Consider the following 14,823-nt stretch of genomic DNA (forward strand, 5'->3'; position numbering starts at 1 on the left):
TGCCCCATCTCCTGTCTTCCACCCTAATTTACAGCCTCTCTACTATTGGGAAGTTTCGGTAGGAGGACTTGTGGCCTGCCTCTCTGCACTTGCGCTCTGCCAGAACTTGCCTTCTCCCCTACTTCCATCATCTACTCCTCCTTTTCTTATTTCCTGAACTCACTCTTCAGGCTGCAGCCTAAGTCTTGCCAGCTTTGTCAATCACATTCCTCTCTCCAGACCAACTTGGTGATTTTTGTTTCCATGCATAACAGAGGACCTTGACCTACTGCAGCATGTGCACCTGCCCCGTTAGATCTGACCTCTTTGTTATCATGATCCCTGTGGTTCTGCCTGTCACATAGAGGGAAGACCACTAAATACACTGCGCTTTCTGGGTGGTTGAAAGAAAAATGACATCAGAAAGTTAAAGTAGAGGGACCTAAAAATGATGTATGCATATCAAATATTTTCTTCAAACAAAAAACTTTTATTTTCCGTCATACTTGATGCTGGACCAGGACTTTTCAAGTATGATCCACAGTTGGAGTTCATTGCTCTCTTTCCAAACTGCATGTATTATGGCTTGTCATTTCTATTTTGTTTCTGTAAAGTGAAGACTTCTGGAAGATGTTTGATTTATTTTTCTCATTGTTGGACAACCGTGATACAGTTTAAATGGATGTTTAAAAAATTTTTTATAATGGATTAATCTTTGAAATTTTTCAAAACATTCAATTTATTTTTCATAGAAAGAGATGGTACATTGCCATTCATGCTGTCATTTCACTTTAGGGAATGTATGTCAATTAAATCCCATTATTAAAATGTACTACTGCATATACAGTAGAATAAAAAAAATCTCTGCTATTGAAAATACGGCTTGGCTAATTGGAGCAGAGATGTTCATTCTGGTCAGAGAGAAGTCAGCTGGATCAGAAGATTCCAAGTACACCAGTCAGTAGGATTTACGAAGAGAACAGAGATCATTGATAAAATCTGGACGGTTGGTTAAGTGGACTTAGTTAAAAGGAGCCGATCATATTTGTCAGATGGATGGCAAAAGAATGTTTATTTCTGTAATTTGGCATGAGGGTAATTAAAAGAGCTTAATACAAACTCGCCTGCTTTCCTGTGCACTTTGTCTGCCACATCATTTATAGAAATATTAAATAATGCCATCTTGAGCCCCTGTCTCCTAGAAGTCTTCATCACTCTGCTTCTGTTTCTCTGTCATTGATATGCTTTCACCATGCCAGTGTCGTTTTAAAAACTAGTCAGTGGTTTGTTACAGGCTGTTGATTGCTGTCAAGTAGAGTGGGTTCACTGCCCTGTTATATCACTAATTCCACCCCCTCTCCCCCAGAAGCTGTCTTCAGTACTTGAAAGGCCTTCACTTTGGAAGTTCTGTGGTTGGGAAGTTCTGTTAGCCACCACATCCTTCTGTCTCGCTGCAGGGTTGTAATTCGTGTTTTATATCTGCCCCAATAATTTACAAATTCCATTGTGATCCTCTAACTCTGTGATTATGCCAAAGTTTTGCTTTGGTCATATTTAGTTTAGACTGGCCCTTTAACTGATCGCTGTCACTCAGTTTCTCCAACTGATGTGTTTCGAAAGATAAGTTACAGTATTTACAACATTCTTAATATTTTTCTTAGTTGAAACCAAGGAACTAGTAATTCAGTTTCACATACGCATTTGTTTTTCATCGTACACACATGCTTTGCAGAAAATTTTACTTCATTCTCAAAGGATTTATCTTGTTAAGCAATATTTTTTATTGTCTCTGCAGTATTTTGCAAGGCTACTCAAATTCTTTGTTGGCAGGCCTGATTATTAGTTTGTACTTGACCTGCTAAACTCTGAGGATTTCCTTGTATTCTTTGATAGGAGTACTCTTATTCCATTTTTTTGAAAAGCAATTAGCTATTTATGTTTCTGCCCACTCTGCTCCCTAAACCCCTGCCCAGGGCCTGATCTTTTTGATCTTTGGCAAATGTTTATCTTGGGCTATGGATAAGGTCTTTAAAATGGTCTTCAAAGTACCTGTGGTTTATTTGCTTAAAGTGGCACATTTCCTTTTTTAGGAATAATGCCTCATTTTTAAGAGTTGACAAGTGACCTTCATAGTACTCGTCCAAGGCTGGGGTGATGGTGCCATCTAGTTGGGGAGAACACTTTTCTGGTGGGCAGCTGTCTTTGATTTTCAAATGTTAACTGAAAGCCTGAAGGAGGAGTATACTCACATATTACTTCACCACTATTATTCCTGGTATTTTCTTTTCATATCTTAATTAAAATTATGAGACTAACATATAGAAGGACCATAAAATCTGTACTTTACAGTTATATAGTTTAACTATACAGACTTTCAGTATGCTGTATATGTTGGTCGGTAATGGCTGTCTTTAATAATACTTGTAAAGGGAAGTTATTTATGGATAAAGAAAAGTATGCTAGACTATTAGAGCAAGTAGCTTAAGAAAGGAAGTGTTCGCAGTATTCGCCATCTGGTTCAGTAGAAATTTTGAGAATAACATGTCTGAAGCCCAGAGACATCAGGTTCCACGTTGCTTCTATATTCTCATCTTCGCCGTGTTTCAGCTTCTGTTTAAACACCCATCTGTTCTTGCAGGACCTCCAGCCTTCTTAGAAGTCTTCTCCCTTCTTTTTGTGCCTGAGTTCCTGGAGATACTGTACATGTTCTTGCTAAACATTGTATCAGTTCCTCTATCTCTGTTGGCTGCTTGTTCATGTCTCCCTTTTCATTAAACCTGTGAGATACCTATACACACACACACACACATATATAATATGAATGTGATTTACTGTTTTAAGTTTCACTATGTATGTATATATAATAGTATGTATGTGCATGTAAATAAGATGCAAAATATATGGGGATGGATGAACCACACAGAATAGTATAATATGATTCATATGTGTAAGAAGTGTGTGTGAATTAAATAGTAGTGGAATACATTTGTATACATGTATGCATGTATATGAATCAGAGTGATACTGTGTGTCGGAGAGAATCAGAGGGCCAATAATTGAACCTGTGTGAATCAGATACTAATGTATTTGTATGAATCAGAAGCAGAGTACTGAAGTGCGTGTGCATTTGTAGGAATCAGGCAGACAGGTATGCTGTGTATGTGTACATGTGTATCAGAATCTAAGTAGAATAATATATTTGTGTGTGTGAGAATCAGAGTAGTGTAATGGGATAAACGAAAGGTAAAACTTAATGTTGACTCCAATGTGGCAATTTAATATTATGTAAATTTGACTTTCCACAAGTTACACAGACTTATTGGGCGTCATTAATAAAGCATGAGGTTTTTTACTAGCTGTATAGTCTCTGAAATTTGGGTGGTGTAGTCACTGTAACGAACTACTCAGTCTGTCTCATCACTGTGTGAATTATTGTATCCTTTAATACATTTGTAATTGGCCTTTCACCATTCAGAAATCTCCAATTTGTCTTACTTTATTAAATAGACATGATAACTTTTTAAAAGTGAAACAGACATATAACGGTTTATGTTCTGATCTTTTTTTTTTTAGATTTTATTTATTTGAAAGGCAGAGTCACAGAGAGGGGGAGAGAGAGAGAGAGAGAGAGAGAGGTCTTCCATCCACTGGTTTACTCCCAAATGACTGCAGTAGCTGGAGCTTGGCCAGGCCAAAGCCAGGAGCTTCTTCTGGGTACCCTTTGGAGTGCAGGGGCCCAAGCACGTGGGCCATCTACTGCTGCTTTTCTTAGGCCATAAGCAGGGAGCTGGATCAGAAGTGGAGCAGCGGGGACTTGAACTGGTGCCCATAAAGGATGCTGGGACTGGGGGGGTGGTTTTACTAGCTGTATGGCAATGCCAGTCCTGGCATGATAACTCTCAATTTTATGCTCATTTCTCTGAACTGTGTCCAAAACGTTCCTGGTTATTATAGTTCAGTTAATCTTAATTATATTCCCGTGGATATACCGTCAAAACCAAATTTTCAAAATCATTAGGTTAGCATAAAGAGCGAATTGCAGCAGTCCATGTGTCATCTCATTAAGGCATTGTGACTATATAATACCCATCTAAAAATGATTTGAAGACAATATTGATGATGCCTTTGGAGGTATCCATTCCTAGTGCCATATGCAGGATACTCAGCAAATGCTAATGAAATGAGCATGCCATTGTATGATGGAACATTTTTAGAATTCATGGTCATGTATGTGTCCATGTGTTCTCTGAGAATTCCTCTGTGATGTTTCGGTTGGCACCAGTGGAGAGAGATGGTTTTGCAGCATCATGATTGTGAGATGGTGGTGCTCCTGAGATGCTGTTTGTCACTTTGACAGTGAGAAGAATTGAGAGGTGCTGGGAATTTCTTTTCTTTTTGGGGGCAGTGATTATACCCTTTTTAGAGGAACCATCTTAAACCAGTGAACCACATTATTTCATTAGCTCTATGTCCATAGAGTCATATGGGAGCTTTTTCTCTGGGCATAAATCTTGTGTCCACAGGGCGCTGAAGCAGTTAATCTAAATGTTCTCTCTTGGAATCAAAGTACAGTGCAGACGTAGCACTGAGTTATGATACCGGAGCATCAGAAGGTCCTACTTTTCGCATCGAATATTCTCTTCCTGGTATGTGATAGCGACAGAAGAAAGTGAGAAACTCTAAGGGAAAATTATAAACACGAAAATAGAATTTCGTAAACTCATACAGGAGGACACTTTTTAAATTGCATGAATGCCTTACGCATTTTTTTTTCTTTTTTTGGTTAAACTCGAAATCCATTTGAGTGTTAAATGCTCACAATCTACCGAATACACTAAAGCTTGCTGTGATGGCAGATTCCTTTTTGAAGCCTCCCCCCCCCCCCCCATGCTTGCGGAGAGCGAGTGAACCCGAGAAATGTGACCCAGCGATTTTTGGCTGATATGTTATCACTAATATTTCTGAGGACGATGTCTGGCCCGAAAATGAATGAAATACAAATGTGTTACATAAGGTTGGTTTACCTTGCAGTGTTGCTGTCCTTGAAGTTTAGTGTGAGATTGAATGCAGTCTGGATTTGGTGTGTTGGCTTTGAAGTTAATTCTTTTGGTTTAGGCCCCCCCTAAACCTTGAGCACCTTGAGATATTTGCATTAAGTTTGTACTGAATTTAACGTCAGAAAGGAGACTTTTTCCAAAGTCAAAATGAAACTAAATATTCCTGTTAGTGGGTGGGGGGAAGGAAGAAATGTCTCCCAGCAAGCAGCAGCAGCAGCAGCAGCAGCAGCAGCCTGCATTATTATTCTGCCAATTGGCCTGCTTGTGAGAACCAGTGAGGTCATCAAGCCTGAGCTATTTTAATACCGTGACACCGTGCACCCAGGCAGCTGGAGGTGCTGCACCGAGCAAGCTCGCAGGGAGGGGGGAGGAGGTTTCAGAAGCTGAAAATCTCCCTGCTAACTGCGAGGGAGCATCTCCGGTTCCCACCGGCGGGGGCTCTGACAGCTCCAGAAAGCAGGGGCCCAGGAGGAGGGTGAGCAGGACCCTCAGCCTCCCCAGGTTCTCCACAGTGGTGTGTCCCGATGGCAGGCCAGACCTGCCCAGCAGCACAGGTAGCCAAGGCCCGGAAAGTGGTGATGGTGAGAAGCTGGAGATGAAATCTTTTGTTTATACAGCAAGATAGATTTTTTTTTTCCTTTTTCCTTCCTTTTTCTATTCTTAAACTCCAAAAGGTCAGAAATGCAAAGACTGCCCTTTGCTGACACAGTACTGTAGCAGATTATGAATAAAATAAAAGAAGCAGATCATGCATCATATATCATTTATCAGCATATTGAGACAGATTGAATACCATGATGGACAGCAAATTACTTCACAGCAACCCAGAAGTGGGAGAAAATACTGGTAAATTGCATTTTTTTAAACCCTCAAGAGAAAGAGTTGTCAGTTTAAAAAAAAAGATTGTAATCTGAACTGCATTTTAATTTTGTTTGTGAACTCTGCCTTGTGGTCTCTGTTACTAAAGATCCTTAAGAAAAGCGTAAGTGAATGAGTGAGTATAGAACCATTGGATGCTGTTTTAACTACTGTTGAAATAATCGTACACTGTAAACAGAGCTTTATCCCTGTAGAGATTCAGGGAAAGTCCAGCTACATCGAACAAATAGAGATAAATTCGGAGCTAATGAGATACTAAGTTCTGAGTGTAAGAAATTAACTTTTTCAGCTTCACTGAAGAACTTGTTTTGGGTTCTAACAGCACGAAGTGCTCTCTGATGAATAGTTTTCTACAATCAAGAGCGAAGCAGAGCAGGCTCTGTTTAGCCTGAGTGCACTCAGGGGTCAGGACGGTGAACGCTGCCAGGATTCAACCCTGATTTAGCAGTGAGAAGCCGAGACAGGAAGCTGCCTTGTTTATTAGAAATAGGGTAACCACGGTCTCAGACGAGAGAGGAAGATTTTGTTGGCACTTTCATTCTGAATTTGCCTTACAGCAAAAAGGGAAAAAATAAGCCCAAGTATTTACTATAGATATTTATATATTACTAAAGCTTACAGTGTCTTGTTTTCTTCTTAAAATGTATAGTTGAAAAAGACACAGTTTTTTTTTCAACTGTTACTTGGTAACAGTTAAGTTTTGTGAAGCTGTGCTACAAAGTCAGGGATAAAGGGTGCATGGCCTTGGTTTCTACATGTTTGATGGATTCAAAGTAAAGTAACCTTTATTTAGAAGGATGTTGCCTTCTAACTGCTGCAGAAGACAATTGCTCAGCTTTCCACCATGATTCAGTAGGAGAAGATCAGAATTGCCTTGGGGTTGCTGGGGAGGTGTGTGTGTAGGGGAGGGTTTGCAGAGTACATTTCTATTATTTTGTAGACTAGGAGACACCTTTGGAGCATTTTCAATTATAGATTCAGCAGCCTAGACAGAGGTATCTCTCTTGCCTGAAGCTTCACAATCTAGGAAGTATGAATGAAATTAGCGGGGCGAATCTGCTTGAGAGTTGTGGTGTGCTCAGTAGGCAGCTTGTCACTTTTGGGGGGAAGTTAGTTGAAGCATTTCTGGATCTGGCTTCTTCTTTCTCTGCTATTAAAGGTACTTACGGGTCAGGAAATTTGGTGTGGTGATGAAAACCAGGCAGCAGATCACACCCATGTGTGTCTGAAACTCACTTCCCTTCTTACAGCTGTGTGACCTGGAGAACGTTGCTTATATAGTAGCGCCTCATTTTCCTCCTTTGCAGGATGAACTGAATAGAATGTCTGAAAGGGGTTGCTGTGATGTTTTGAGGGAGTACATCCAAACGCCTCGTGTGGTCCTTGGTGTATAAGGAGAACAAGGACCAAGGTCTTAGATTGAGCCCATGTGCTGGTAGCACCCCCTGGGTCCCTGTATACTAGAAAATATTTCCCTTCTGGTAGGCTGTGGTCCGTGCTCAGTTAGGAAAGCCGGTGAGGACAGGTGAGGGAGGCTTTGAGAGCAGAAGACGGGAACAACAGCACTAAACTCCCCATAGCAGGTGTCAGCCAAGGTCATATTACATTTTCAGATTTTTCTTTCTTACACTCTGATGTGAATGGGTATGCATTTTTATACATTTGTTACTCTTTATACGCCATTGAAATGGTGGTAAAATTATGAGATACATTTCTTGACATGCAGTTTTCAGGCAAAGAAACTAAGGTCCTGAGAAACTGAGTGAGTGATGCGTAGCTGAAGTGGTTGAGTTAACTCTGGCTTAGCTTTGGCTTTACTCTTCCCGAGGCTCTAGATCTACGTGTTCCTCTGAGTCTTCCTTTATGCTATATTTTTGGCCTCCATCTTTTTAATTCATCTTTTCCTTCTCTGACTGTTGCCATTCTCCTGATTTTCCCCACCCCTCTTTTTGCTTATGTATAGCAAAATTAACTTCCAAGAAGTTGCCGTCTCTAATCATTTTTGAATTTCTCCACTCAATTTTAGAAGATAATATATTTCTTTTAAAATTATTGAGTTGGTTTCATTATGGGCAGTTTCTGATCAGAGATGCAGCTCACCTTTTCTGTGTGTTGGGAAGAGTGGTCTGTTACTCCACTTAGCGGTGGGAAGGGACTCACTGATACATGTGTATAAAATTCTTTCTCATTTATAGAGATTTCAGCTTGTACTGAATGCTCTGCTTTAGAAAGGAACCAGCGTAGCTAGTGTTTCCATCGCTTTCACCTTTGTCTTTTTAGAGTGCAAAATGCGCCGTAATCGTTCCTTGTAGTCTCTGTGAGAGATTGATGGGTGGAGACCACAGTTCCTGCTCTGGCTCTGGGGATGAGGTGGAGGTTGCAGCTGCTGGGCCCCCAGGCCCTGCTTCTGTCCCAGGATCTCCAACTGGCCTTCCCCACTGCACTCTCTGCCTTCTCCCACAAGAGCACATCCCCTTTCCCTGCCATTCTCTCGCTTGCTCTCTCTCTCTCTCTGACATGTTGAGTAAGCTTCATGAAGGTAAGAGAAATAGAAAAGTCTACAAGTTTAGAGACAAAAAGCTTGACTATTAAACCATATATTTTAAAAGTGCATTATTGGGATTCAAACAGATTGTGTCTGGCAACTCATCCTCCGTCAGTTCCCTCCCCTCTCCCTCCCTTCCCCCACCCCATCAACCTGTGTCTGCTTGACTTCTGATCTCTGTCTCTCCACTCACGCTCACTCTGTTTCTCCTCCCAGCAGTTGAAGAAAGGAATTCATTCTGCACTCCTGCTAATGCAGAGTGATACAGCTTTCTCTGGCTCCCATGCCCAGACCCAGCTTCCTCTAAAGACCCTTTAATATTTTCTCCAGGTCTTTTCCTTTTCCAGGAGCCACAAGGGAGGTGAAATATGCAGATTTATTTTTCCACTGAGATGAATTTCACTCTCTCTTCCCAAAAAAGTCAGACAGGGCCTCTAAATATTTTTTCCATTTCTTTTTTACATGTAAAACTAAGGCCAAAACCAATTACGGTAACCTTGGATTTTTGGTACATTTTAGATGACTTGAAGTTTACTGTAACTTTGAAATAACATTTATTTTTCAGTTTGACAGGATACATGGGTAATCCACTTTTCATTTTTGTAGATGACTTTTCTAAGCCTGGTTGTAGACCAAAGCGTGGTAAGTACTTAGAGGAGTTTCACTTCTCCTTTCTGTGTAGGGGGCTCATCATGTTAACTTGAATTCTTACACACTTTCAGAGAGAGATACTGTATCATTTTACACCTAGTGTTGGGTAAGTTGAATTTCTTACTCATCCAGCACCGTATGCAGTGTTGTTAATCTTTACTGTAAGTAGAATGACAAGTGAGCAATAAAAGCTAGGCCTTTAAAAAAAAAAAAAACACTACCAACAAGCATACAGGAGCAAATCTCCTAGCAGATGCTTTAGGAAGAAGTGACAGTGAGATTTGGGTGACATGTATGTTGTAAAACTGATGGGCTGGTGTGTAGGCCCAATATGGTCCTTGGTTTACTTTTCAAACTACAGCGTGGGCTCTGTTCTCTTCTCCTTCTATCCATTCCTCCACTCCCTCCCTTCCTTCTTTCGTCCTTAAACCTCCCACACTCCCAAATCCTGTTAGAGACCTCTGGGGTTGGGAGTTGCTGGCTTCTGACATCCTTCCTCTGCAAGCAGATGTCTGGTTACACTCATCATTCCCTGAACTTGACCAAGGATAGCTGTAGAAGGTGTTGGCCCTGAGCACCCTTCATTCTTCTTTTTCCTCTGCTTTTCTTGCCTACCTGTACACACGTACTGCTGCTCGTGGGACGGTTTCTGTATCATAGTCCATCTTGCTCTGACCCCTTCCTAGGCCTTCCATGCATCCACTTATCCTACCCAGGGCTTTATACTCATTGCTTACTGGCAAGGTGCTGCCTGGACCAACTCAAGATAAACTGATATTATTTTGCCCTGCTGTGCCACCACAGTTTAGCCATACCCTCTTACATTGCATCAAAAATCTCCCGTGGGCTCATATTAACTGCCTTTTTAAAAAATTTGTTTATTTATTTGAAAGGCAGAGTTACAGAAGAGGCAGAGGTGGAGGCAGGGGGCAGGGGGAGGTGTTTTCCATCCGCTGGTTCACTTCCCAAATGGCTGCAATGGCCAGTTCAAAGCCAAGAGCTTCTTCTGGGTCTCCCACGTGGGTGCAGGGGCCCAAGCATTTGGGCCATCTTCTGTTGTTTTCCCAGGCCACAGCAGAGAGCTGGATGAGAGGTAGAACAGGGATGCCGGCACTGCAGACCTGGGCTTTAGCCTGTTGCACCACAGTGCCAGCCCCTCATCTTAACTCTTTTGTGGTCCCAGCCACTGTGAGCTCTGGCTGCAGAGATTCCAAGACCAGCTTACATTCAGAAAGGCCTTGTAAGAACACTGGGGGAATAGGTGAAAGGGTGTTGATTGTGCCTACAGTTTGCGTCCATCTGCTCCTGTGGATGGTGATATGTGTGATGGGTGCACAGTGAAACAGGGTCCAGACCTCCTGGGGCAAGCTGGCTGCTTTCTTTTGCATCTTGTGAAGAACCAAGAATACAATTTATGAGGCTCTTCAGATACTTTGATGGCAAAATAAATAAATGCCTGGTGTTGATTTGTTCTTGTGGCCCATCATTTTTTGATTATTCTAATAAATTGCTTTGCAGCTGGAATTTTGCTTTCTAAACACATATGAGTATAAGTGAATGGATTGAATTTGAGAAATAGAATTCTCAATTTCCAACCTATTTGATGCTAAGACTACAGGGCATTTTGGCTGGAGAGGAAAGGGCAGAATTTGATTTTTTTTTATTAGCTGTATTTTGGTTGTTTTTCCTAACATGATTTTTCTGATGCATTTTTAATAATGTTTTCAGTTGGCTGCTGAGACCTGAGAGTTTCGCATTGCACATCCTGCTAGATGCTTTTTTTTTTTTTTTTTAAGATTTGTTCGTTTACTTGAGAGGCAGAGTTACAGAGAGAGAGAGGGAGGGATGGAGAAAGAGGTCTTCTATCTGCTGGTTCACTCCTCAACTGACAGCAACAGTTAGAGTTGGTTATATCTGAAGCCAGGAGCTCCTTCCAGTTTTCCCACATGGGTGCATGGGCCCAAGCACTTGGGGCATCTTTTACTGCTTTTCCAGACCAATAGCAGGGAGCTAGATCGGAAGTGGAGCAGCCAGGACCTGAACCTGCACCCATATTGCATGCTGGTGCCTCTGGCTGAGGCTCAACCCACTACGCCACAGCGCCGGCCCTGCTAGATGCTCTTGAAAAGGACATTTAACTTCTTGTTCTCTTAGTTTTCCTGCCTAGAAGATGTTAATGATTATAATTCCCACTTTCTTCATAGAAGTTGTGTGATGTTCTACTGTGATGTTTTGGAATAAATGTCAGATGTCAATACAAAGTACAGTATAGCAATAAACTTTTATTATTTTTAATGTTAAATCATTGCTCACTAAGTTGAAATTAGGGTAGATGAGCATTGAAGATATTTAAGTTTGTGAGTCCTTTTTCTTAAGATCATAGACATTACTTTTGCTTCTATTTTGAGGAGTGAGGTTCAATCAGTTCTATTAGGAATGGAAAGGTGACTGTCCAGTGAGTGACAGCCAATACCTGGACACCTGAGTGTATGAAAATTGCACAAACAGAGGCAGCCACCTGGTTGTGAGGATGGCCAGGGCCGTGGGTGTGTGTGTGCTGATCTTAGGAGCTGTGTGCTCCTTCCTGAGTCTTGAATTGTTTTCTCATTTGTAAACTGAAGCCCTGAATGTGCTAATTCCAAAGTTCCTTTTCCTTCTGTCATTCTAAAGCCAAGTGTCTACTCCCTTCTCTTCCTTGCCAGCCCTGCCCGGATGCAGGGCTTGGCCACCACAGGAGAACTGATGCAGACTACAGAGGGCTGATTCTCTGGGACTTCCAAGGTTGATGGAAACTCCAGCTTCTGACTGCATTGCCCTCCGTGACTTTTTAATAGTCCACATCATGTATAAATTATTTTTGGTCAAAATGTTTGAAAGTTTACATGATCTCTCTGAAATCTGGTGCTTTGGTTTCTTTTGGTCCTTTGCCCCAGCTGTTCCAGCTAGCTTGTTGGTTGTCAGTTTTTGAATTAAGGGTATTTATGTTGTGTTTTCTTCCCCTATGTTCTGAGAATTTTGATACTGTGAGTAGTTTAAAATACCTGTTGAAGATACTCTAGAGAGCTTCATTTGGGATTGGGATTTTATAAAAAAAGACATGACTCATGTAAGTACAGTTAATAAATAACCCTTTAAGTGTTCATAAGAATGTACGCAGTAGTCTCTCAAAGTGAACTTATTCTCAGTTTTTTCAATGAACATATGTCTTTAGGTCCCCTCTTACCCTTCATTGTGACTAAAATGCAGACATAACAACAGGTTTTTTTTTTTTTTTTCTTTTCTTTGCCTGTGTCTTTGTAGTCAGTGATGTGTTGGCATAATTTTAAGCAATAATTAAAAGCCCTTTTTAGTCCAAAGAGAGTCGTATGATAATTTAAGCATGCATCCATTCATTTACAGTTATCATATCTGCTCATTGTGAGTCTATTGAAGCTGTATAACTTCTTTTTTTTTAAAGATTTATTTATTTATTTGAAAGAGTTACACAGAGAGAGGAGAGGCAGAGATATATATAGAAAGAGGTCCTCCATTCGCTGGTTTACTCCCAATTGGCTGCAACAGCCGGAGCCATGCAGATCTGAAGCCAGGAGGCAGGAGCTTCTTCTGGGTCTCTCACATGGGTGCAGGGGCCCAAGGACTTGGGCCATCTTCTTCTGATTTCCCAGGCCACAGCAGAGAGCTGGATTAGAAGTGGAGTAGCTGGGACTCGAACTGGCACCCATATGGGATGCCAGCACTGCAGGTGTCAGCCTTACTCGCTACACCACGGCGCTGGCCCCAAACCTCTTTCTTTTACAAAGCGTTGTTCTGGATGCTATGGAAGCTGGTGTATACAGAATATTGTGTGGTTACAGACTACGTGACAGTCTGATGACATGGGTTGCATCCTGCTCCTCTCTCTGCTTATGGTGGGATCTGTGGCAGTCTTTTCCTTCCTACATTCAGGGTTTCTTAGAGCACTAAATTGATTAAGACCCAGAAAGGACTTAGGACAGTGCCTGACACAGGGTAATCCTTGTGGTTGTACGACCTTGGTGGTCGTAGTTGTGCTAGGAAAGATAAAGGAAAATTGATGGTATTTCTTGTCATCATGATTCTGTATGATGGAAACTGGAGAGATCTTTCAATAGCGAGGTATGAGTAACATTGGTTTAGAATATAATCTGTTTTTAATCATAAATGGCAAATGAAATTTTTCTCTATACATATTCACCAGAATAGCCTATATATTAAGTATATGTAATTTATTAAATATTAAAATAATTTCTCTTTAGTTATTTTAGGTATTTCAATTTTACAGCATATGTATAAAGATGCTCACTAAAAACATATGACCGAATTTAGAAGATAGAATTTCCTGAGAGTACAATGACTTTTTGCTATTTATATATAAGCTAATACACATATATATACTCCCCCCCCCAAAGAATCCTTTTATTTATGGAGTATAAATCATACATTTTACAAGTACAACTTTAGGAAAATAGTGATTCTTCCCACCATCTCTGCCCTCCTACGTACACTCCCACTCCTCCACCTCCTCCCTCTCTCATTCCCAGTCCCATTCTTCACTAAGATCCACTTTCAATTAACTTTATACACAGAAGACCAACTCTATACTCAGTAAAGAGTTCAACAATTTGCATGGGGGAAAAAAAATCTTGTTCCTCAACAGTTGAAACAAGGGTTGTTCAAAGTCATTGCACACAGATAAATGCTTAATAAATTCTAGCATGGCCATGGTGGATGTAGAGTATATGGTAGCCGGAGAAGACAGTGAAGGTTTTAGCGGGAAAGCAAGAGTATTGATTGACAAAGACTATTGGAAGAGGCCCAGCAAGCCTGGGAGCAGAGTACTTCGGAAGTTTATGAGACAAGTGAGCGAATTATATGTAGGGGAGAGAAAGCAGGGAAACTTTAGTTTTTGAGTTTTTAATTTCAGCTATTAAAATGGTGAAGAGGGATGGACACTGGGAAGGGTAGCCCTGTCTAGAGGCAGTAATTTTATTCTTTTAAAAAAGATTTATTTATTTATTTATTCAAGATTTATTTTATTTATTTGAAAAGGCAGAGTTGGAGAGACAGAGGACTTCCATGCACAGATTCACTCCTCAAATGCTCACAAAAGGTACGGCTGGGACAGGCTGAAGCCAGGAGTCAGGAGCTTCTTTCAGGTCTCCCACATGAGTGCAAGGGCCCAAGCACTTGGGCAATCTTCTGCTACTTTTTCCAGGCAAATTAGCAGGGAACTGGATTGGAAGTAGAGCCGCCTGGACTTGAACCAGCACCCATATGGGATACTGGCACTGCAGGTGGAGGTTTAACCCAATATGCCACACTGTTGGTCCCCAAAAGATTTATTTATTTATTTGAAAGGCAGAGTGACACATACACACACACACACACACACACACTCATATACTCATACAGAAAGAGAGAGAGAGAGGAAGGAAGAAAAAGAGAGAGGTCGATCATCTATCTTGTTGGTTCACTTCCCATTATGGCTACAATAGTTAGTCTGTGCCGGGCTGAAGCCAGGATCCAGGAATGCCATCTGGGCCTCCTGCATTGTTGGCAGGGGCCCAAGTACATGACCCGTCTTTTGCCTTCCTAGGTGCATTAGCAGAAGGTTGGATCGGAAGTGGAGTTGTGGCTTAGTCTGAGGCACAGGCTGGCCCCAGTGCTGTGTGATTCTGTGTTTCTTGTACAAGT

The 14,823-nt window shown here is 41.3% G+C and overlaps 1 protein-coding gene across 7 annotated transcripts in view; it reads left to right on the forward strand.

Annotated features, from left to right (window-relative positions):
- Positions 1–14,823, forward strand: part of KLF12 (KLF transcription factor 12) — a 519,070-nt gene that overhangs the window by 78,146 nt on the left and 426,101 nt on the right. The window contains exon 1 of one of the 7 annotated variants that reach the window (XM_070048725.1): positions 5,360–5,882. The exons of the other annotated variants lie outside the window; for them this stretch is intronic. The gene's annotated coding sequence lies outside the window, so the exon portion shown is untranslated. Of the gene's footprint in view, positions 1–5,359; positions 5,883–14,823 lie in introns of those variants that run through there. 7 annotated transcript variants of the gene reach the window in all.

The sequence above is a fragment of the Oryctolagus cuniculus genome, chromosome 9 (assembly GCF_964237555.1).
Source record: "Oryctolagus cuniculus chromosome 9, mOryCun1.1, whole genome shotgun sequence".
In the NCBI taxonomy this organism is placed as follows: domain Eukaryota; kingdom Metazoa; phylum Chordata; class Mammalia; order Lagomorpha; family Leporidae; genus Oryctolagus; species Oryctolagus cuniculus.